At 53.2% G+C, this 23,653-nt stretch overlaps 1 protein-coding gene across 8 annotated transcripts in view; it reads left to right on the top strand.

Moving 5' to 3' along the window:
• The first annotated feature begins 6,633 nt into the window (after positions 1-6,633).
• The window catches only part of LOC140404086 (CCR4-NOT transcription complex subunit 3-like), a 155,736-nt gene continuing 138,716 nt past the window's right edge, over positions 6,634-23,653 (top strand). For 6 of the 8 annotated variants that reach the window (XM_072492478.1, XM_072492477.1, XM_072492476.1 and 3 more), the window contains exon 1: positions 6,634-6,737. The gene's annotated coding sequence lies outside the window, so the exon portion shown is untranslated. The remainder of the gene's footprint in view (positions 6,738-23,653) is intronic. The other 2 variants (XM_072492479.1, XM_072492473.1) reach the window with 2 other exon arrangements.

The raw sequence follows: 23,653 nt of genomic DNA, 5'->3' as shown, positions 1-23,653 counted from the left end.
TGTGCGGATCTCTGTGCGGATCTCTGAGCGGATCTCTGTGCGGATCTCTGTGCGGATCTCTGTGGATCTCTGTGCGGATCTCTGAGCGGATCTCTGCGGATCTCTGTGCGGATCTCTGTGCGGATCTCTGAGCGGATCTCTGAGCGGATCTCTGTGCGGATCTCTGAGCGGATCTCTGTGCGGATCTCTGCGGATCTCTGTGCGGATCTCTGTGCGGATCTCTGTGCGGATCTCTGTGCGGATCTCTGTGCGGATCTCTGCGGATCTCTGTGCGGATCTCTGAGCGGATCTCTGTGCGGATCTCTGTGCGGATCTCTGCGGATCTCTGAGCGGATCTCTGTGCGGATCTCTGTGCGGATCTCTGTGCGGATCTCTGAGAGGATCTCTGAGCAGATCTCTGTGCAGATCTCTGAGCGGATCTCTGAGAGGATCTCTTAGCGGATCTCTGTGCGTATCTCTGTGCGTATCTCTGTGCGGATCTCTGAGAGGATCTCTGAGAGGATCTCTGAGCGGATCTCGGTGCGGATCTCTGAGCGGATCTCTGTGGATCTCTGAGAGAATCTCTGAGCGGATCTCTGTGCGGATCTCTGAGAGGATGTCTGAGCGGATCTCTGAGTGGATCTCTGCGGATCTATGAGAGGATCTCTGAGCGGATCTCTGAGAGGATCTCCGTGCACATCTCTGAGCGGAACTCTGTGCGGCTCACTGAGCAGATCTCTGCGGATCTCTGAGAGGATCTCTGAGCGGATCTCTGAGAGGATCTCTGTGCAGATCTCTGCAGATCTCTGAGAGGATCTCTGAGCGGATCTCTGTGCAGATCTCTGAGCGGATCTCTGAGAGGATCTCTTAGCGGATCTCTGTGCAGATCTCTGAGTTGATCTCTGAGAGGATCTCTGAGAGGATCTCTGAGCGGATCTCTGTGCAGATCTCTGAGCGGATCTCTGAGCGAATCTCTGTGCGGATCTCTGTGCGGTTCTCTGAGAGGATCTCTGAGCGAATCTCTGTGCGGATCTCAGAGGATCTCTGAGAGGATCTCTGAGCGAATCTCTGTGCGGATCTCAGAGGATCTCTGAGAGGATCTCTGAGAGGATCTCTGAGCGAATCTCTGTGCGGATCTTCTTCTAACCTCACCCACTTTTACTTTAGATTCTGTCTCGTCTCTGGATATATCCGCTCAGAGGAAGTTTAAAAAGCTTCAGAGTGAAGATAACCTCAAATCAGAGGAGTAACCTTGTCTGGGAATAATTTCTGATTCCGTAAGAGACAAGATTGAAGATGTGCAGATCTCATCCCCCAGCCCATTGCTTCAGATTTACCTCGAAATAGGAGCTAAATCCTTGCTCATCCTATTCCCAGTTACCTGGGGGCCTCGAGGCTGTATTTCAGTAATCGGATTCTGCTAATCTCACCATCCGGCAGCTCAGCGGCACATGTTCCCTAATTGACTCAGATTTCTGATGATCTCAATTAAACTCCCGGTGGACAGGCAGGCAAGGGACAGGGTTACTGCTAAAACCCTCACTGGATGGGGTGGGGAGAGGAGGGGGAGGCGAGGGAGGGGAGAGAGGGAGAGGGGGAGAGAGGGAGGGAGAATAGAGGGGGAGACGGTGAGAGGGAGGGAGGGGAGGCGAGAGAGGAGGGAGGGAGTGGAGAGGAAGGGGTGGAGGGAGAGGAGAGGGAGGGAGAGGAGAGGGAGGGAGAGGGAAATGGGAGGGAGGGAGAGGGGACGGAGGCGCTGCACTGTCAGAGGGTCAGTACTGAGGGAGTGCTGCACTGTCAGAGGATCAGTACTGAGGGAGTGCCGCACTGTCAGAAGGTCAGTACTGAGGGAGTGCTGCACTGTCAGAGGGTCAGTACTGAGGGAGTGCCGCACTGTCAGAGGGTCAGTACTGAGGGAGTGCCGTACTGCCAGAGGGTCAATACTGAGGGAGTGCCGCACTGTCAGAGGGTCAGTACTGAGGGAGTGCTGCACTGTCAGAGGATCAGTACTGAGGGAGTGCCGCACTGTCAGAATGTCAGTACTGAGGGAGTGCTGCACTGTCAGAGGGTCAGTACTGAGGGAGTGCCGCACTGTCAGAGGGTCAGTACTGAGGGAGTGCCGTACTGCCAGAGGGTCAATACTGAGGGAGTGCCGCACTGTCAGAGGGTCAGTACTGAGGGAGTACTGCACTGTACGAGGGTCAGTACTGAGGGAGTGCCGCACTGTCAGAGGGTCAATACTGAGGGAGTGCTGCACTGTCAGAGGGTCAGTACTGAGGGAGTACTGCACTGTACGAGGGTCAGTACTGAGGGAGTGCTGCACTGTCAGAGGGTCAGTACTGAGGGAGGCCGCACTGTCAGAGGGTCAGTACTGAGGTAGTGCCGCACTGTCAGAGGGTCAGTACTGAGGGAGTGCCGCACTGTCAGAGGGTCAGTACTGAGGGAGTGCTGCACTGTCAGAGGGTCAGTACTGAGGGAGTGCTGCACTGTCAGAGGGTCAGTACTGAGGGAGTGCTGCACTGTCAGAGGGTCAGTACTGAGGGAGTGCTGCACTGTCAGAGGGTCAGTACTGAGGGAGTGCTGCACTGTCAGAGGGTCAGTACTGAGGGAGTGCTGCACTGTCAGAGGGTCAGTACTGAGGGAGTGCTGCACTGTCAGAGGGCCGGTACTGAGGGAGTGCCGCACTGTCAGAGGGTCAGTACTGAGGGAGTGCTGCACTGTCAGAGGGTCAGTACTGAGGGAGTGCCGCACTGTCAGAGGGTCAGTACTGAGGGAGTGCTGCACTGTCAGAGGGTCAGTACTGAGGGAGTGCTGCACTGTCAGAGGGTCAGTACTGAGGGAGTGCTGCACTGTCAGAGGGTCAGTACTGAGGGAGTGCCGCACTGTCAGAGGGTCAGTACTGAGGGAGTGCCGCACTGTCAGAGGGTCAGTACTGAGGGAGTGCCGCACTGTCAGAGGGTCAGTACTGAGGGAGTGCGGCACTGTCAGAGGGTCAGTACTGAGGGAGTGCGGCACTGTTAGAGAGTCAGTAATGAGGGAGTGCCGCACTGTCAGAGGGTCAGTACTGAGGGAGTGCTGCACTGTCAGAGGGTCAGTACTGAGGGAGTGCTGCACTGTCAGAGGGTCAGTACTGAGGGAGTGCTGCACTGTCAGAGGGTCAGCGGGACTGTCACCTTTACTTGCATCAGGAGGATGCTGACGATTAGCGACCTGGTATTTCAGCCTCGCGCTTGAACCTGGAGAGTGTCCGAATGATGCTCAATCCCCCCCTTCTATACTCTCCACAGTTAATCTGCTTTGGCAATCTGTCTGTCCCACACACTCTTGCTGTTTGTTAGATGTCTGATTGGCTGCTATCTGACCCGCCTCCTGCTCAAGTTTAAGGAATTGTTTTGGTGAATTGTCTTCCGGACTCTGGGTCAGTTTATTGGAAGCTGATGTGAAATCCGGAGCTGTGGTGGTGGGGGGGGGGGGGGGGCCCTCAGTGTCAATGTCATCAGTGATGGTTTATCATGTGTTTTAGTGACTGGTTCCTGGGAACAGGGATCTGAACCTTGTCAAGATTGAGCGATTAGGTGATTCAAACTGAGAACTTGACGAAGTGTATCTCTCTCTGTTTGATTTGCCAGTTGTCAGTCTGGAGTGAGTGAACAGTGAGAAACTGCACCTTGCCGGTGAGGAAATGGCTCTGTCGTCGGGAGAGTCCTGCTGCTGCTGGTGATTGTCCATAGAATCACCACAGTACAGAAGGAGAACATTCGGCCCATCAATTCTGCACCGGCCCTTAGAAAGAGCACCTAGGCCCACTCCCCCGCACTATTGTAATCACTCCAAAACTAACCTGCACCTCTTTGGACTGTGGGATGAAACCGGAGCACCCGGAGGAAACCCACGCAGACACGGGGAGAACGTGCAAATTCCATACAGTCGCCCAATACTGGATTCAAACTGGCACTGTGAGGCAGCAGTGCTAAACACTATCACTCCATTACTGTGAAAAAGATCAGAAATTAGGTTCACATATTCCCTCACAACCGGGATCTTCATACCATTGGGAGTGACACTATTGTGGGTGTCACACCAGTGTGACGGTGTAACTCATTCAATACTAAAGCAAATGTGAGACTAGTGATTGTGAGACTAGTGAGTGTGACAGTAATAAGTGTCAGTAAGAAGTCTTACAACACCAGGTTAAAGTCCAACAGGTTTGTTTCGATGTCACTAGCTTTCGGAGCGCTGCTCCTTCCTCAAGTGAATGCTCAGTAATAAGTGTAACAGTGTGACACTGGTGACTGACACTAATGAGTGTAACAGTGTGCACTAGTGACTGGGAGAACATAAAAACTAGAGCAGGAATCGATCATCTGGCCCCTCGAATCTGCTCCACCATTAAATAAGATCATGGCTGATCTTTTTGTGGACTCAGCTCCACTTACCCGCCCGCTCACCACAACCCATAATCCTTTTAAATGTTCCTTAGAAACATCCAGCGAGGTCGCCTCAACTGCTTCACTGGGAATTCCACAGATTCCCAACCCTTTGGGTTTGTATTTGTTTATTGACATGTGTACAGTGAAAAGTATTGTTCTGCGTGAAGCTCAGACAGTTCATTCCGCACATGGAAAGAAAATACATAATAGGCCAAACATAAAATACACAAAGTAAATACATGGACACAGATAGCGGGTCAGCACACGGGGCCGGATTCTCTGCCGGCGGGATGCTCCGTTTTGACGGCAGCCCGGAGGTTTCCCGACGGCTTGGGCCTGCCCCACAATGGGAAATCCCATTGATCGGCTGGCCTAACGGAGAATCCCGCCGGTGAGCAGTAACAGAAATGTGGCACGGCGGAGAATCCAGTCCACCGAGTGCAGTGTTACTCAGAGAAGATGTGTGGAGACGCAGCGGGAGGTGCAGATGGAGTTAATGGATGGGAGGCGGGTTCGTGTGATGGACTGGGCGGTGCTCACGACTCTCTGAAGTTTCTCGCCGTCTTGGGCTGAGCAGTTGCCATACCAGGCTGTGATGCAGTCGATAGGATGCTCTGCGGTGAATAAGTTCCTCCTCAACTCAGTCCTAAATCTGCTCTCCCTGTCCCCTGGTTCTAGTTTCACCCGCCAGTGGAAACACCCTCCCTGCTTCTATCCTATAGTCCCTTCAGAATTTTACATGTTTCTATGAGATCCCCCCCCCCCATCCTTCTAAATTCCAATGAGTACAGTTCCTCTGGTGGCCGCTGGAGGCGTTACTGAGCCGGGCTGCAGTTCCCGGGGTGGCCGCTGGCGGCGGGGCTGCAGTTGCCGGGGTGGCCCCTGGTCTGGGCTGCAATTTCCGGGGTGGCCGCTGGTGGCGGGGCTGAGCCTGGCTGCAGTTTCCGGGGTGGCCGCTGGTGGCGGGGCTGAGCCTGGCTGCAGTTTCCGGGGTGGCCGCTGGTGGCGGGGCTGAGTCTGGCTGCAGTTTCCGGGGTGGCCGCTGGTGGCGGTACTGAGCACGAGAGCAGTTCCCGGGGTGACCACTGGTGGACGGTCTGAGTCCGGCTGCAGTTCCCGGGGTGGCCGCTGGTGGCGGGGCTGCAGTTCCCAGGGTGGCCGCTGGTGGCGGGGCTGCAGTTCCCGGGGTGACGGCTGGTGGCGTGGCTGAGCCTGGCTGCAGTTCCCGGGGTTGCCGCTGGCGGCGGGGCTGAGTCCGGTTGCAGTTCCCGGGTGGCCGCTGGTGGCGGGGCTGAGCCTGGCTGCAGTTTCCGGGGTGACCGCTGGTGACAGTACTGAGCACGACAGGAGTTCCCGGGATGGCCGCTAGTGGCGGGGCTCAGCCCGGCTGCAGTTCCCAGGGTGGCCGCTGGTGGCGGGGCTGCAGTTCCCAGGGTGGCCGCTGGTGGCGCGGCTGCAATTCTCGGGGTGGCCGCTAGTGGTGGGCCTGAGCCCGCCTGCAGTTCCCGGAATGGCCGCTGGTGGCGGGGCTGCCATTCCCGGGGTGGCCGCTGGCGGCGGGACTGAGTCCGGTTGCAGTTCCCGGGGTGGCCGCTGGAGGCGGGGCTGAGTCGGGCTGCAGTTCCCGGGGTGGCCACTGGTGGCGGGGCTGAGCCTGGCTGCAGTTTCCGGGGTGGCCGCTGGTGGCAGTACTGAGCACGGCTACAGTTCCCAGGGTGGCCGCTGGTGGCGGTACGGAGCACGACAGCAGTTTCTGGGGTGACCACTGGTGGCGGGACTGAGTCAGGCTGCAGTTCCTGGGGTGGTGGCGGGGCTGAGCAGGGCTGTAGTTCCCGGGGTGGCCGCTGGTGGCGGGTTTGAGCCTGGCTGTAGTTTCAGGGGTGGCCGCTGGTGGCAGTACTGAGCACGGCTGCAGTTCCCAGGGTGGCCCTGGTGGCGGTACGGAGCACGACAGCAGTTTCTGGGGTGACCACTGGTGGCGGGACTGAGTCAGGCTGCAGTTCCTGGGGTGGTGGCGGGGCTGAGCAGGGCGGGGCTGAGTCCGGCTGCAGTTCCCGGAGTGGCCGCTGGTGGCGGGGCTGAGTCCGGCTGCAGTTCCCGGAGTGGCCGCTGGTGGCGGGACTGAGTCAGGCTGCAGTTCCCGGAGTGGCCGCTGGTGGCGGGGCTGAGTCCTGCTGCAGTTCCCGGAGTGGCCGCTGGTGGCGGGGCTGAGTCAGGCTGCAGTTCCCGGGGTGGCCGCTGGTGGCGCGCTTTGCTACACTCTGCCGACTCGCCGCCATTTTGTGACCGTGTCTCAGCCGTGGCCCCGGATCCGGCTTCTCTCGCTCGGTAAGTCCCGCCACCGCCTCCCGGGGCCTCTTCGTTCCGCGACTCCGACATTCTCTGCACCCTGACTGTGCCGTTGTGGCCCGGCCGGGCTGATTGGCCTCTGGGTTGCTGCTGTGTGCGACCCAGACTGCGCTTTCGGGCTGAGGCAGTAGGAAAGGCCGAGGCTTTGAGGCCTGGTCCCGGTCTGGGGAGGTGGTGAGGGCTGGGGAGGGGCAGAAAGACCAAACCTTGGACCTGAAGCCTGGATTTGACTAAAAAGCCCCCTGATTGTGGATCCTGAGTGTGGGCACCAAGCTTTGCCCCGTATGCCAATCTGCTGTCGCCTTGGTAACGGTGCCTTCCAATTGGGGGGTTATTGTTACCATGGGCAACGGCGATGGGGGTCCCACTGTCACCGTCTCGCCTCCGTCTCCGTGGCCATACGGTAATGACAGGAATCCGTGTTGGATAAACACACGGACAAAGGAAGGGGCTCGGCCCTTCGAGGAAACAAGCCAATCTTGGCCATTTCTCAGCCCGTGGGGTCCGTGGGGCCGAGTCGCAGCGGCGGGTAGCTGGGGAACGTTGTTTCGCTTGATCCCAGCGAGGGACAGACCCTCGGGGCGAGGGATAGGAACTGGGGAGGTCGAGAGTGCATGGGCTTCCCAGTGGCAGTCTAAAGGTCTTTGTTAAGTTTCTGCACTCGTGCTGCTTGTTTGAGTGAAGCCGGTAACAATAAAAACAGAGAAACGCTGGCAGTTTGGGCATTCGTATCGCATCTTGTTGTCTGGCGAGATCTCAAAATATTTAACGTAAAATTAGACACATTCCAGAATGCAGTTACTGCAAGAGATACCAAAGCTGACAAAATCCATTCTGTGCATTGGCAAACCATCAATGAGGTAGTGTTACATAGCAATTACCACCTTCAGCCAGTGATTCGGAAGCATGCCCCTTCTCGCCAAATGTAGCGAGGAGCGTGGAACAGGAATACACATTCTGATTGTTTATCCTGTGATTTGGAGTCTGAATTTTTCTCCCTCAACATGATTTCGTTCAGCAAAATTGAAATGTACACACATGAAAGTTTACTAATGGCCCAACTGCAGAAGACAGGCCCCGATCAGCGACAGTGAACTGTGTTACTCAGTCCTGCTTATTCTTCATTCCTACTCTTTGTTTTTCAGTACACAGAATGCGTGCTGCCCCTGTAACACTCACAGGGTAGAGCCTCATGATGTTCAAAGATGAACCTCTGCTTCTGTGCGACAACTTTTACCATTATCTTAGCACCAAGGCTGTTGTGAAGTAAAATTGCTGTTTTGCTCAGGGTTTTCTAATATTTTGGCAGTCAGTGGTTAGTTCTGCGGCATCTGTAAGAAGCAAATTTCATTATGGATTTGATTATTTAGGATCACAGCCTGGGGGAAGGGGGGAGCTGACCCTGACCACAGAAACTGGCACCAGTTTAATTTTGTACTAGTAGATATACAAAGGTATATACAAAAGGTAACTTGTGTGGTAAAGTAATGAGAAAGGGTATTCAGAGCAGTCATAGTTCCTGCAGATATCTTGCTGATGGGGGGGTTGGGACAGAGAGTGCTAACCTGTGGCATTACATTTCTTGGCTGGTAATCTAGTTGACATTGTGAACCTCTTAGCATCAATCTCACTTTGTTTTTTGGATGTGCTTCAGTTGAGATGAGAGACACCGATGTCTCAGTTGTCAAATAATTTTCTCGAGTAAGGTCCAAAGTGACTGCCCTTCAGTGTTTCTGCTTTCAGAAAAATGCAGGCCTCTTTTCAGGGGAACAAGGGGGTAAAGATGCAGGGTTGTTAGGAACTGAAATAAACATAAACAGTCCAGTGAATGGACCTGTGATTATTTGAGGATATCGCAATAAGAGCAGTGGTTTACTCACACACTGTAAAAGATTCCATGGTACAGTTCAAAGATCTAAAATTTACAAATCAACTGTTCATTTATTTCAACATGGTTTATGGGAGCTTGCTGTGCGTAGTTTGGCTGCTGCTTTTCCTATGTTACAATAGTGAGTGCCATCAAAACAATAGAATTTCATTGGCTCCTGATGAACTTCTTGAAGGACTATATAAACAAAATCAATCTTTCTATCTGGCGTGGTAGCTGAGTGATACTGATAATATCCATAAAGTGAGCAGTGTTCACCTCGAGGTATTTGGTAAGGTGACTGTTTTCTGTATCTGTGAAAAGGAACTTTGTTTACTCGAACAATAAGGAAGCTCGAGATGTATTTACTCATGGTATCCGGTGGTATCCATGAAAAATGTCGAGAACAACACCAGGAAAATTCATCACCCTGACCAAAGATTTTGACCGTGTAAATCATGAGGCTTTGTGGATTGTGCTGCAAACGTTTGGATGTTCAAGAAACATGGTCCCAATTCTGAAATTGCTTCATGATGATATGACTGCAATTGTCTTCAGTCGGAGATCGGAAACAGACGTCTTCAAAATCCAGACTGGCGTCAGACAAGGCTGTGTGATTGCCTCCATCCTATTTGCAATGACCAAACATGGCTGTCCACCTCGTCATAGCTGCTCCCTTATGTCAGAATTAAATAACATCTAGAAGGAAAACTCTTTAATTTTGGTCGCCGCCATGCCTGAACTAAACTGACCATCATAGATGCTTGTGATTGATCATTTCTGGATGACTGCAATGTCGGTGCCCACTCTTGGTGGATTTACATGCCATTCTTGATCTTATAAGAAACCTGACCTGTTCTTGAATGTTGCCAAAACAAAACTCATATGTCAATCCACACCTGGTCAGCCAAACATTCCAACTCCCATATGGGTTTAAGGAGAGACTCTGGAATATGTTGAGCACCATGGCAGCCACCTCTCTCAAAAAAGGTAAGATTGGCCAATAGTTCTAGAGAAATTCCATCACCAGTGCCTCTGTTGCATTCTCCAGAGTCAATGGTTGGATCGTTGAACAAATGTTAATGTTCTTCTTAAAGCAAGCTCCACAAGCATTCGGGCAAACTCCTACATTATCAACTTTGATGGACTGGACACAGTGCTGGATGGCCAAAAATTGTCTCCCTCTCTCGATCCTGTTCTCTTAGCTCTCAAATGACCAACATTCCAGGGGGAGGACCCTCTGAAGCCCTCCTTGAAGCATTGACATTAATCACTGAGAGGAGCTTGCGACCATTTACTTAATGGTGTTGGAACCTGTCTATCAAGTATGCCGTAACAATATGGCAGGAAGGGGCAAATCCTGCACTCTCGATCTCAACCTCATGGACATCCTGCCCCTTGTGCCCAAGGTCTGTGGCTGGAGAATCAGTCCGTTCAGATCTATGAGGACCCATGGTAGAAGCTCATGACCCTGAGTAGGCGCCATCTTTGAATTGATGGTGGCCTGTGTTGGGAGCTGTGATGAGAAGTGACGTTTGGTGATTCGAGATGACGCATTTACTGAGGGGATTTGACAATTGCCACTCCATCCAACACCTTAAACATTCACTCCTTTCACCACCGGCGTGTTGGCGATAGTCTGTGCCGTCCACGCTGCACTGCATCAGTTTGCCAGGGCTCCTTCAACGGCACCTTCCAAACCTGTGATCTCTACCATCTAGAAGGATAAAGGCAGCAGGATGGGAACACCGCCGCTTGCAAGTTCTCCTCCAAGCCACATACCATCCTGATTTGGAACTATTATCACCGTTTCTTTATTGTTGTTGAGTCAAAACCCTCGGTCTCCCGAACAGCACTGTGGGTGTATCTACGCCACTTGGACTGCAGCGCTTCAGGAAGGCAGCTCATCACCTTCTCAAGGGCAATTAATGATGAGCAATAAATGCTGGTGTAGCTGGTCTAGTCAGCAACGGCTGCATTCCAAACACCAATTTTAGGAAAGTTAGAAGGAAAAGATGGGAGGTGAGAATGAAGAAGATGAAAAGTAGTGACCTGAAAAATGGGGAAAATGAAAGACAGATTAGAAGTGAAGGAGAAAGTAAAAATGGAAAGACTGATGGTCAAGTGCGTGAGACTGAAAGTTTTTCATAGCCAGTGCCTCATGGGAATTACATTTACTGCTGTGTGAGTATTTGAGTCACTGAAGGAGCCGTTGCAACTATTGAGCATCCTGGGGAGGTTGGGTACTGTGGGATATTTTGCCCCTGAATAAATTTGAGCAGAAGTTTCACCTGAATCCTACTGTATATGGGCACCGTCAGAAAACGAGTACTGTTTGAGAGATGCCAGAGGGATTGTGTGTCACACTAGCTACTTCTCAGGGAAGTTCTCAGTTCCACTGAAATGTACTGACTGCTGTGGGGATATTTTCTATTGACTGAACAAAGGAAATATGCTGAATTCTTTGAAAATTCCTTCACTTCAACCCTAAATGGATGAAGTGGCTCTTTTGTCTCTGCTGGGAAGATTTTGATGATGAATTGGAAAGTGAGACAGTTATATCTGGAGATATTGGCTCACCGTGGCTCATTCTTACACCATCAGCAGGCAAGCTCATTGTTCAGGCGCCATATTGCCACTTTAAAATGACTGGTTATTTTACAGCACCAGTGTGCCTTAGAGACAGCCCACTTACCATGCACAGAATGTGAAGGATGGATTAGGGAGTAGCTTCCACTCCACCATATTCCCCAAAAACATTGCACCCAGAGACCTGTTTACAATCTACAATTCTCAGCATTGACTCTTTCAGATGAAATGTTGAACTGTTTGAGTTGATCCCGCCAGATCCCATGTTACTATTTGGAAGAAGACCAGGGGAATTTCCCCCAGTGTCATCCTCAATATTTATTCCTCAATCAACATCACAAAAATATTGAACATACAAACAAGGAGAAGTTTTGGCCACTCGGCCCCTCGAGCCTGCTCCGCCATTCAATAAGATCATGGCTGATTTGATAGTAACCTCAATACTACATCCTGCCTACCCTGATAACTTATCAATTCCCTACTTACCAAGAATCTATCCAGATCTGCTGTAAAAATATTCAAAGACTCTGCTTCCACTGCCCTTTGAAGAAGAGAGTTCCAGAGACTCACCACCCTCTGAAATAAAAAATACTCATTTCTGTCTCATATGAGAGACCGCTTACTTTTAAACAGTGACCCCCCTAGTTCTAGATTCTCCCACAATGGGAAACGCTCTGTCAATACCCCTCAGGATCTGATATGTTACAATCAAGTTGCCGCTTACTCTTCCTCCAGCGGATACAGGCCTAACCTGTTCAACCTTTCTTCAGTAGACAACACGCCCATTCCTGGTATTAGTCCAGGAAACATTCTCTGAACTGATTCTAACACATTTACATCTTTCCTTAAATAAAGAGACCGATATTGTACACAGTGCTCCAGATGTGATCTTTTGGGCTATATCACATTGTTGTTTATGGGATCTTGCTATTTTGAATTTGGCTGCTGCACTTTCTAAATTACAACAGTGACTCTATTTCAAAAGTACTTACTTGACTTCTGGTTGCGGCTATGCCTGGGTATGTCGCACGGTTGGCAGCGCCCGCCGAGAACGGACTCTTGGGCCCTTTTAAGGAGCTCCAGCGGCACTTGGATGACGATTCCCGGTGTGGGAAAGAAGCAGTGAGGTTCCCCAGCACCGTATGGAGTGGACCAGGTGCGGAGTGGTCAAAAAAGTGGCACTAGAGAAGAGAGGAGAACGGGCGCGAAAAAGCAAGATGGCGGCGGGTGGGGACCAGGCAGCATGGGCCCAGTGGTCTCGGGAGCAGCAGGAGTTTTTGAGAAGCTGCTTGGCGGAGATGTTGGCCCCTATGAAGGCGTCGATTGAAAGGCTGGTGGAGACCCAGAAGGTGCAGGGTTTGGCGATAAAGGAGGTGCAGCAGAAGGCCTCTGATAATGAGGATGAGATCCTGGGCCTGGCTGTCAAAGTGGAAGCGCACGAGGTGCTGCATAAAAAATGGCAGCAGAAGTTTAAGGACCTGGAGAATAGGTCGAGGAGGAAGAACCTGCGGATTCTGGGTCTCCCTGAGGGCGTGGAGGGGTCGGATGCTGGGGCGTATGTGGCTACGATGCTGAGTACGCTGATGGGCGCGGGAGCCTTCCCGAGGCCCCTGGTGCTGGATAGGGCGCACAGAGTCCTGGCGAGGAGGCCGAGGGCGAATGAGCCGCCGAGGGCCGTGGTGGTGAGGTTCCACCGCTTCACCGACAGGGAGTGTGTCCTGCGATGGGCGAAGAAGGAGTGGAGCAGTAGGTGGGAGAACGCCGAAATCCGCATCTATCAGGACTGGAGTGCAGAGCTGGCCAAGAAGCGGGCAGGGTTCAACCGGGCCAAGGCGGTTCTCCACGGAAAGGGGGTGAAGTTCGGGCTGTTCCAGCCGGCGCGGCTGTGGGTCATGTATCAGGATCGTCACCACTATTTTGATACGCCGGATGAGGCGTGGACCTTTATCAAAAATTAGAAGTTGGACTCAAATTCATGGTTTGTAGCATGTTATGGGGGATAACAAAGAACAAAGAAACGTACAGCACAGGAACAGGCCCTTCTGCCCTCCAAGCCCGTGCCGACCATGCTGCCCGACTAAACTACAATCTTCTACACTTCCTGGGTCCGTATCCCTCTATTCCCATCCTATTCATGTATTTGTCAAGATGCCACTTAAATGTCACTATCGTCCCTGCTTCCACCACCTCCTCCGGTAGCGAGTTCCAGGCACCCATTACCCTCTGCGTAAAAAACTTGCCTCGTACATCTACTCTAAACCTTGCCCCTCTCACCTTAAACCTATGCCCCCTAGTAATTGACCCCTCTACCCTGGGGAAAAGCCTCTGACTATCCACTGGATGCTGGGGAGTGGGAGGGCGCGAACCGTTTTCTTTATATGAGCTTGTTTGGGGGGGGGGGGGGCTGTTCCCCCCATTTTCTTGGGGTTGTATGAGCCTGTAGCCCTGGGCCTTCGGGGATTGGGGTGAGGCTGCAGGTGGAAGGAGCTGTGCCACAGGGGACGGGGTCGGCACAGGCAGGGAGCGTGGGCTTTTTCCGGCGAAAAGGTGCGGGCGGGGCCCGAGGCGGGCTGCGGTACTGGCTTGGTGTCCACATCGGTTTATAGGGGGGGGGGGGCGGCTTTGGCCACCTCACTTTAGTGGGGGGAGGGCTGGAGACTTTGAGAGGGAATCCAATAGGGGGATCGGAGACGGGCGGGAGCGGCCGGGGTTAGCAGGAGTCAGCTGACTTACGGGAGTGCAATGGGGGGAGGGTTAAGCAGTGGCTTGGCCGGGGGAGGGTTAGCAGGGGGGAGAACTGGGTTGCTGCAATGCTGACTGAGGGGGAGCTGAAGGTAAGAGGGAGAGTTGGGGTGGGGAGCCTCCGCCTGGGTGGGGGGGGGGATAGTGCGGGAGGCGCGGGCACATGGCTGGCCTAAAAAAGGAGATGGCTAGTCGGCGGGGGGAGGCGGGAGGCGGGTGGTCCCCCAATCCGGCTGGTCACGTGGAACGTGAGAGGCTTGAATGGACCAGTCAAGAGGGCCCGGGTGTTTGCGCACTTAAAGGGGCTAAAGACAGACATAGCCATGTTACAGGAGACGCACCTGAAGATCGCGGATCAGACCAGGCTGAGCAAGGGATGGGTGGGGCAGCTTTTTCACTCTGGGCTGGACGTGAAAAACAGGGAGGGGGACGCAATCCTGGTGAGTACGCGGGTGGCATTTGAGGCGGTGGGTATTGTGGCAGATAAGGGGGGTCGATATGTGATGGTGAGTGGCAGGCTGCAGGGGGCCCGGGTGGTGCTGGTGCCCCAAACTGGGACGATGCAGGGTTCATGATGCGGATGTTGAGTCAGATCCCGGATCTGGAGGCAGGTAATCTGATAATGGGGGGGGGGACTTCAATACGGTACTGGACCCGGCACTAGATCAGTCTAGGTCGAGGTCGGGTGAGAGGCCAGCTGCGGCCAAGGTTCTGAGGGGGTTTATGGATCAGATGGGGGGAGTGGATCCGTGGAGGTTTGCCAGGCCAAGGGCGAGGGAGTTCTCCTTCTTCTCCCATGTGCACAAGGCCTACTCGCGAATAGACTTTTTTGTGGTAAGCAGGGCACTGATCCCGAGAGTGGGGGGGGGGGGGGGGGGGGGGCGGAGTATTCGGCCATTGCGATTTCGGATCAGGCCCCGCACTGGGTGGAGCTGGAGTTGGGGCAGGAGATGGGCCAGTGCCCTTTATGACGAATGGATGTGGGACTGCTGGCGGACGAGGAGGTTTTGGGCGGGTTCGGCGGTGCATCCAAAGATATGTGGAGGCCAATGATAATGGGGAGGTGTCGGTGAGTGTGGTCTGGGAGGCGCTGAAGGCAGTGGTCAGGGGGAGCTAATTTCAATCAGGGCTCACAGGGAGAAGAGGGAGAGGATGGAGAGGGAGAGATTGGTGAGGGAGATACTGAGGGCGGATAGGAGATACGCGGAATTCCCCAAAGAGGGGGGACTTGCTGGCCACGGGGAAGGCTGAGGCCCAGTGGAGCAGGATACAGGGAGCGTGTATGAGTATGAGGAGAAGGCGAGTCGGATGTTGGCGCATCAGCTGCGGAGGAGGGAGGCGGCTAGGGAGATTGGGGGAGTCAGAGATAGAGGGGGGAACACGGTGTGGAGTCCAACTAAAATAAACAAGGTCTTTAGGGACTTTTATGGTAAGTTGTACAAGTCAGGACCCCCGGAGGGGGGGGGGAGGGGATGCGGTAGTTCCTGGACGAACTGAGGTTCCCAAGGGTGGAGGAAGGGCGGGTAGAGGGTTTGGTGGCCCCGATCGAGATGGAGGAGCTAGTTAAGGGGTTGAGGAGTATGCAGGTGGGCAAGGCCCCGGGGCCGGATGGGTTCCCGGTTGAGTTCTACAAGAAGTTCTCGGAGCTGTTGGGCCCGTTGTTGCTGAGAACCTTTAATGAGGCGAAGGAAAAGGGAATCCTTCCCTCGACGATGTCGCAGGCTTTGCTCTCGCTTATCCTCAAGCGGGATAAGGACCCGCTGCAGTGTGGCTCTTATAGGCCGATTTCGCTCCTCAATGGGGATGCCAAGCTGTTGGCAAAAATCTTGGCCACTAGGATTGAGGATTGTGTCCCGGGAGTGATACATGAGGACCAGACGGGGTTTGTGAAGGGCAGGCAGCTGAACACGAACGTGCGGAGGCTCCTGAATGTGATTATGATGCCCTCGGAGTGGGGGGGGGGGTGCAGAAGTGGTAGCAGCAATGGACGCAGAGAAGGCCTTTGGCCAGATGGAGTGGGAGTACCTGTGGGAGGTGTTAGGCAGATTTGGGTTCGGGGAGGAGTTCATAGGGTGGGTTAAATTGCAGTACCAGGCCCCGGTGGCGAGTATATCGACAAACTGGCTGCGGTCAGGGTATTTTAGGTTGTACTGTGGAACGAGGCAGGGGTGCCCCTTGTCCCCCCTGCTCTTTGCCCTGGCGATTGAGCCACTGGCCAAGGCGTTGAGGGAGTCCAGAAACTGGAGGGGGTTGGTTTAGGAGGGGGCAGGAGCATCGTGTCTCACTATATGCGGATGACGTGCTGCTGTACATTGCGGATCTGGTGGAGGGGATGGGGGAGGTCAAGCAGACCCTTAGGGAGTTTGGAGACTTCTCGGGATATAAGCTCAACGTGGGGAAGAGCGAGCTGTTTGTGGTGCATGCGAGGGGCCAGGAAAAGACGTTGGAGGAGCTACCACTCAAGATGGTGGAGAGGAGTTTTCGGTGTTTGGGTATCCAGGTGGCCAAGAGTTGGGGGGTCTTGCATAAGCTCAATCTGGCATGGCTGGTGGACCAGATGGAGGAGGACTTCAGGAGGTGGGACATGTTGCCACTCTCCCTGGCGGGTAGGGCGCAGTCCGTTAAGATGACGGTCCTCCCTAGGTTCCTGTTTGTCTTTCAGTACCTGCCCATTCTCATCCCCAAGGCCTTCTTTAAGCGGGTAAACAGGAGCATTATGGGATTTGTGTGGGCAAATAAGACCCCGAGGGTTAAGAGACTGTTCTTGGAGAGCAATCGAGGGGGGGGGGGGGGTTGGCACTGCCGAACCTGGGCAGCTATTACTGGGCAGCGAATGTGTCGATGATTCGGAAATGGGTAATGGGGGGAGAGGGGGCGGCGTGGAAACGGTTGGAGGCACTGTCCTGTATGGATACTAGTTTGGGGGCACTGGTGACGGCACCGTTGCCGCTTCCGCCGACGCGGTATACCACGAGCCCGGTGGTGGAAGCGACATTGAGGATTTGGGGGGGAATGGAGACGGCATGGGGGGGGGAGGTAGAGGCCTCAGTCTGGGCTCCGATACGGGACAACCATAGTTCGTTCCAGGTAGGATATATGGTGGGTTCCTAAGCTGGCACCAGGTTGGAATTAAAAGGATGGGGGATTTATTCATCGATGGGACTTTTGCCAGTCTGAGGGCGCTGGAGGAAAAATTTGGGTTACCTCCGGGAAATGCCTTTAGGTATATGCAAATTCGGGCGTTCGTGAGAAAACAGGAAGGGGAATTCCTGCTGCTGCCTGCCCGGAGGATACAGGACAGGGTGGTTTCGGGCGTGTGGGTTGGGGAGGGTGAGATATACCAGGAGCTGCAGGAGGCGGAGGAAGCCTCGGTGGAGGAGCTGAAGGGCAAGTGGGAGGAGGAGCTGGATGAGGGCCTGTGGGCTGACGCCCTGGGCAGGGTCAATTCCTCCTCATCTTGCGCCAGGCTCAGCCTGATCCAGTTTAAAGTGGTGCACAGGGCGCATATGACAGGGGCGAGGATGAGTTTGGGGTAGAGGACAAGTGTGTGAGGTGTGAGGGGAGCCCAGCAAACCACGCCCATATGTTCTGGACATGCCCGGCGCTTACGGAATTTTGGAAGGGCTTCGCAAAGGCTATGTCCAAGGTCTTGGATACTCGGGTAAAACCGAGCTGTGGGAGTAGCGATATTTGGGGTATCGGACGATCCGGGAGTGCAGGAGTCGAAAGAGGCCGGAGTTCTGGCCTTTGCCTCCTTGGCAGCCCGGAGAAGGCTCTTGTTAATGTGGAGGGACGCAAAGCCCCCAAGCGTAGAGACTTGGGTCAACGACATGGCGGGGTTTCTTAGGTGGGAGAAGATAAAGTTTGCTTTGTGAGGGTCCTTGCTGGGATTCTCTGGGCGGTGGCAACCGTTCCTTGACTTTCTCACGGAACGTTAGGTGGAGTTCAGCAGCAGCAACCCGGGGGGGTGGGGGGCTGATTTATTTTTCTTTTTGTAAGGGAGCCTGCGTTTGGAGGGTTAAGTTTTGTTTTGTTGGCATATTGCCCTGTTTTCTTTGTATTATTTTCCTTTTTGGAGTGTTTTGAAAAAATTATTGAAAAACCTTGAATAAAAACATTTTTTTAAAAAGAAAGTACTTAATGAGCTGTAAAGCACTTTGAGACATCCAGAGGTGCTGTATAAAGGCACGCCTTTCTTTCAAAATGCATTATATACAGGGACCCCTGTTTAATTACTTTACAAACACATTACACTTAAATGTTTCTGGTCCCTCAAATTTGCAGGTTAATATTTCTGTTGTCGGTAGTGATTGCGTGTGTGTGTGCCTCTAGTATATAGATACTCTTTGCCCCTTGGAAGCAGGAAGTTCATGACTAAAACATTCATCATGTTAACTTCACTTTCCTGTCCTAAATTTTATTAAAATTTTAACAATTCAATTTGATAAATATTGAAACACAAAAAGACGTTAATTTTGATCAAACTAAGAATTTGTAAAATGAATCTTTGATGCTTGGAAGTCTAACTTTATACCACCCTGACAGGATAGGAATAGACAGAAACAGAGTCTTCACTTCAACACAGTGAGGACACAGAGAGGAAGTGGCTTACAGTGAAGATTTGTGAATTGGATTATATCGCAGTGAAATGTGGCAGCCAGTATTCCTGCGCTTCTACCTTAACCGTTTGCATTCATGTTCCACAAGTGTGCTAAATCAGGTGTACAGCAAAACAAAGGGGATAGATATTAGGAACAGTGTGCAAAAACTTCATGAAAAAGCTGGGCTTTACGGGGGTGGGGGGGGGGGGGTGTTGACAGCGAGTCACAGTGTGTGACCTTAAACCACTTCAGGACAGTGACAGGCGACAATGAGTTCCGGAGATTACAAAGATAGGAAGGGGCAGGGCTAAGGAAGATACAAGGGTGAGAATTTCTAAACTTTGGGAGACTGACTGCCATTATCGGCGAGCAGAGGTGATGTGTAAGCGGGACTTGGTGTGGAATAAGGTACAAGCAGCAGAGATTTTGATGAACTGAAGTTAACGGAAGGTTCAGGATTGGAGGTGGGCCAGGAGAAGATTGGAATAGTTGAGCGTTGGGGTGATCGAAAGGCGGAAGAGGTTATCAGGATTGAAGAGAATGGGATCAAGTGAAGGCAGCCCCACTGAGCTGGACCATGGAGGACATGGTTGGTGTGGTTGAATGTTGCAGCAAGGTCATGACGGGTTGTGCATCAAATTCACTATGGGTGTCATGTGTGACTTTGATTAGGGCAGGGACAGAAACCAGGTTACAACGATTCAAACATTGCGGGCCAAGCTGTTTAAGAAGTTGGAAAGGGAGCAAACTTGCAAATACCTGCATGCAAAAAAAATCCAATTAAGGGGCAATTTAGCGCGGCCAATCTGCCTATCCTGCACATCTTTGGGTTGTGGGGGTAAGACCCACGCAGACCTGCAATCGTTTTGATCCACCTGCCTTCTAACAGCAGTCCTCTTGGTCTTGGCACCGTATGTGCAGCACCACAGGAGATCAACCGAAGTATGGACATAGCAAACCAACAAAGGAAAAAGCATGATGTTAACATCACAGTTTATCAGACCTTCAGAACCTGTTAACGCTTCTGGTGTTGCAGTGCAGTCACTCATATCAACGGAAAAAGCAGCCAGTCCTCCCCGTGTCTGCGTGGGTCTCACCCCGCAATCCAAAAGATGTGCAGGGTTAGGTGGATTGTCCACGCTAAATTGCCCCTTAATTGGAAAGAAAGTGTTGGGTACTCTAAATTTATTTTTAAAAAGGCAAAAAGAAGGAAATAGTCAGGTCCCACAAACAGCGTTGAGATTTGACAATGATGAAAGAGGGTAATGGTGGCCAGGGCAATAGCAGAACTCCCTGCTGTACAAATAGTAGAATCTTTGTCATCTCCACAGATGGCTGGGCCAGTAAGATGTCCTCTATTTAATATATCTTCAGTATTCCCCTTGTAATTCACTGGAGCATCAGCCGAGATTCTGTGCATATGTCTGAGGAACCCTGCCTCTATTATGTCAGTGTCCGAGGATGCTTGTATATATTGTGTCAGTGTACCATTCCTATTTCCCAAGCTACCAACATAGCGATCTCTCTGAATGAGTAAACACTTGTACTGAATTTTGAGAAGCCAGGGCTGTGGTTGAAAATTTATTTCAGACTTTAACGTCCAGGATACAGAGGAGGTTTCCATTGCATCATTCCGTTTGCTTGGAGGTAGAGATTGAAGTGTTGGGAAAATAGTTCCCAATTCAGGTTGCGATTCACCAGAATCTCCAAAATGGAAGTTCAGATGACGTACCCAGTGTCTGTAACTAGTGTCACTCAGCATCTCTGTAACCTGCGTTACACGGTGTCAGCGTAACCCATGCCACCCAGTGTCCTTGTGACCCACGTCACCCAGTGTCCGTGTAAAACACGTCACCCAGTGTCCGTGTGACCCACGTCACCCAGTGTCCGTGTAAAACACGTCACCTAGTGTCCGTGTGACCCACGTCACCCAGTGTCCGTGTAAAGCACGTCACCCAGTGTCCGTGTAAAACACGTCCCCCGTGTCCGTGTGACCCACGTCACCCTGTGTCCGTGTGACCCACGTCACCCAGTGTCCGTGTGACCCACGTCACCCTGTGTCCGTGTGACCCACGTCACCCAGTGTCCGTGTGACCCACGTCACCCTGTGTCCGTGTGACCCACGTCACCCAGTGTCCGTGTAAAACACGTCACCCAGTGTCCGTGTGACCCACGTCACCCAGTGTCCGTGTAAAACACGCCACCCCGTGTCCGTGTGACCCACGTCACCCTGTGTCCGTGTGACCCATGTCACCCAGTGTCCGTGTGACCCACGTCACACTGTGTCCGTGTGACCCACGTCACCCAGTGTCCCTGTGACCCACGTCACCCAGTGTCTGTGTAAAACACGTTACCCAGTGTCCGTGTGACCCACGTCACCCAGTGTCCGTGTGACCCACGTCACCCTGTGTCCGTGTGACCCACGTCACCCAGTGTCCGTGTGACCCACGTCACCCTGTGTCCGTGTGACCCACATCACCCAGTGTCCCTGTGACCCACGTCACCCAGTGTCCCTGTGACCCACGTCACCCAGTGTCCCTGTGACCCACGTCACCCAGTGTCTGTGTGACCCACGTCACCCAGTGTCTGTGTGACCCACGTCACCCAGTGTCTGTGTAAAACACGTCACTCAGTGTCTGTGTAAAACACGTTACCCAGTGTCCGTGTGACCCACGTCACCCAGTGTCTGTGTAAAACACGTTACCCAGTGTCCGTGTGACCCACGTCACCCTGTGTCCGTGTGACCCACGTCACCCAGTGTCCGTGTGACCCACGTCACCCAGTGTCCCTGTGACCCACGTCACCCAGTGTCTGTGTAAAACGCGTTACCCAGTGTCCGTGTGACCCACGTCACCCAGTGTCCGTGTGACCCGCGTCACCCACTGTCTGTGTAAAACACGTCATCCAGTGTCCATGTAAAACACGTCACCCCGTGTCCGTGTAAAACACGTCACCCCGTGTCCGTGTGACCCACGTCACCCAGTGTCCGTGTAAAACATGTCACCCAGTATCCGTGTAAAACACGTCACCCAGTGTCCGTGTGACCCACGTCACCCCGTGTCCGTGTAAAACGTCACCCCGTGTTCGTGTAAAACGTGTCACCCCGTGACCGTGTAAAACACGTCACCCAGTGTCCGTGTGACCCACGTCACCCAGTGTCCGTGTAAAACACGTCACCCCGTGTCCGTGTGACCCACGTCACCCTGTGTCCATGTGACCCACGTCACCCAGTGTCCGTGTGACCCACGTCACCCAGTGTCCTTGTTAAACACGTCACCCAGTGTCCGTGTTAAACACGTCACCCAGTATCCGTGTAAAACACGTCACCCAGTGTCCGTGTGACCCACGTCACCCAGTGCCTGTGTAAAACACGTCACCCAATGTCTGTAAAACACGTCACCCCGTGTCCGTGTAAAACACGTTACCCAGTGTCCGTGTGACCCACGTCACCCTGTGTCCGTGTGACCCACGTCACCCAGTGTCCGTGTGACCCACGTCACCCAGTGTCCCTGTGACCCACGTCACCCAGTGTCTGTGTAAAACGCGTTACCCAGTGTCCGTGTGACCCACGTCACCCAGTGTCCGTGTGACCCACGTCACCCACTGTCTGTGTAAAACACGTCATCCAGTGTCCATGTAAAACACGTCACCCCGTGTCCGTGTAAAACACGTCACCCCGTGTCCGTGTGACCCACGTCACCCAGTGTCCGTGTAAAACATGTCACCCAGTATCCGTGTAAAACACGTCACCCAGTGTCCGTGTGACCCACGTCACCCCGTGTCCGTGTAAAACGTCACCCCGTGTTCGTGTAAAATGTGTCACCCCGTGACCGTGTAAAACACGTCACCCAGTGTCCGTGTGACCCACGTCACCCAGTGTCCGTGTAAAACACGTCACCCCGTGTCCGTGTGACCCACGTCACCCTGTGTCCATGTGACCCACGTCACCCAGTGTCCGTGTGACCCACGTCACCCAGTGTCCTTGTTAAACACGTCACCCAGTGTCCGTGTTAAACACGTCACCCAGTATCCGTGTAAAACACGTCACCCAGTGTCCGTGTGACCCACGTCACCCAGTGCCTGTGTAAAACACGTCACCCAATGTCTGTAAAACACGTCACCCCGTGTCCGTGTAAAACACGTCACCCCGTGTCCGTGTAAAACACGTCACCCAGTGTCCATTTGACCCACGTCACCCAGTGTCCGTGTAAAACACGTCACCCAGTGTCCATGTGACCCACGTCACCCAGTGTCTGTGTAAAACACGACACCCAGTGTCCATGTGACCCACGTCACCCAGTGTCCGTGTGACCCACGTCACCCAGTGTCCGTGTAAAACACGTCACCCAGTGTCCGTGTAAAACACGTCACCCGGTATCCGTGTAAAACAAGTCACCCAGTGTCCATGTGACCCACGTCACCCAGTGTCCATGTGAAACACGTCACCCATTGTCCGTGTAAAACACGTCACCCAGTGTCCGTGTAAAACACGTCACCCAGTGTCTATGTTAAACACGTCACCCAGTGTCCGTGTGACCCACGTCACCCAGTGTCCGTGTGACCCACGTCACCCAGTGTCCGTGTGACCCACGTCACCCAATGTCCATGTTAAACACGTCACCCAGTTTCCGTGTAAAACACGTCACCCAGTATCCGTGTAAAACAAGTCTTCCAGTGTCCGTGTGACCCATGTCACCCAGTGTCCATGTTAAACACGTCACCCAGTGTCCGTGTGACCCACGTCACCCTGTGTCCGTGTAAAACACGTCACCCAGTGTCCATTTGACCCACGTCACCCAGTGTCCGTGTAAAACACGTCACCCAGTGTCCATGTGACCCACGTCACCCAGTGTCTGTGTAAAACACGACACCCAGTGTCCATGTGACCCACGTCACCCAGTGTCCGTGTGACCCACGTCACCCAGTGTCCGTGTGACCCACGTCACCCAGTGCCCGTGTAAAACACGTCACCCAGTATCCGTGTAAAACAAGTCATCCAGTGTCCGTGTGACCCATGTCACCCAGTGTCCATGTTAAACACGTCACCCAGTGTCCGCGTGACCCACGTCACCTGCGTCCGTGTGACCCACGTCACC

The sequence above is a fragment of the Scyliorhinus torazame genome, chromosome 29 (genome assembly GCF_047496885.1).
Source record: "Scyliorhinus torazame isolate Kashiwa2021f chromosome 29, sScyTor2.1, whole genome shotgun sequence".
NCBI classification, from domain to species: Eukaryota; Metazoa; Chordata; class Chondrichthyes; order Carcharhiniformes; family Scyliorhinidae; genus Scyliorhinus; species Scyliorhinus torazame.
Note: the sequence above shows the minus strand (reverse complement) of the source record. Positions and strands in the feature narration are given on the sequence as shown.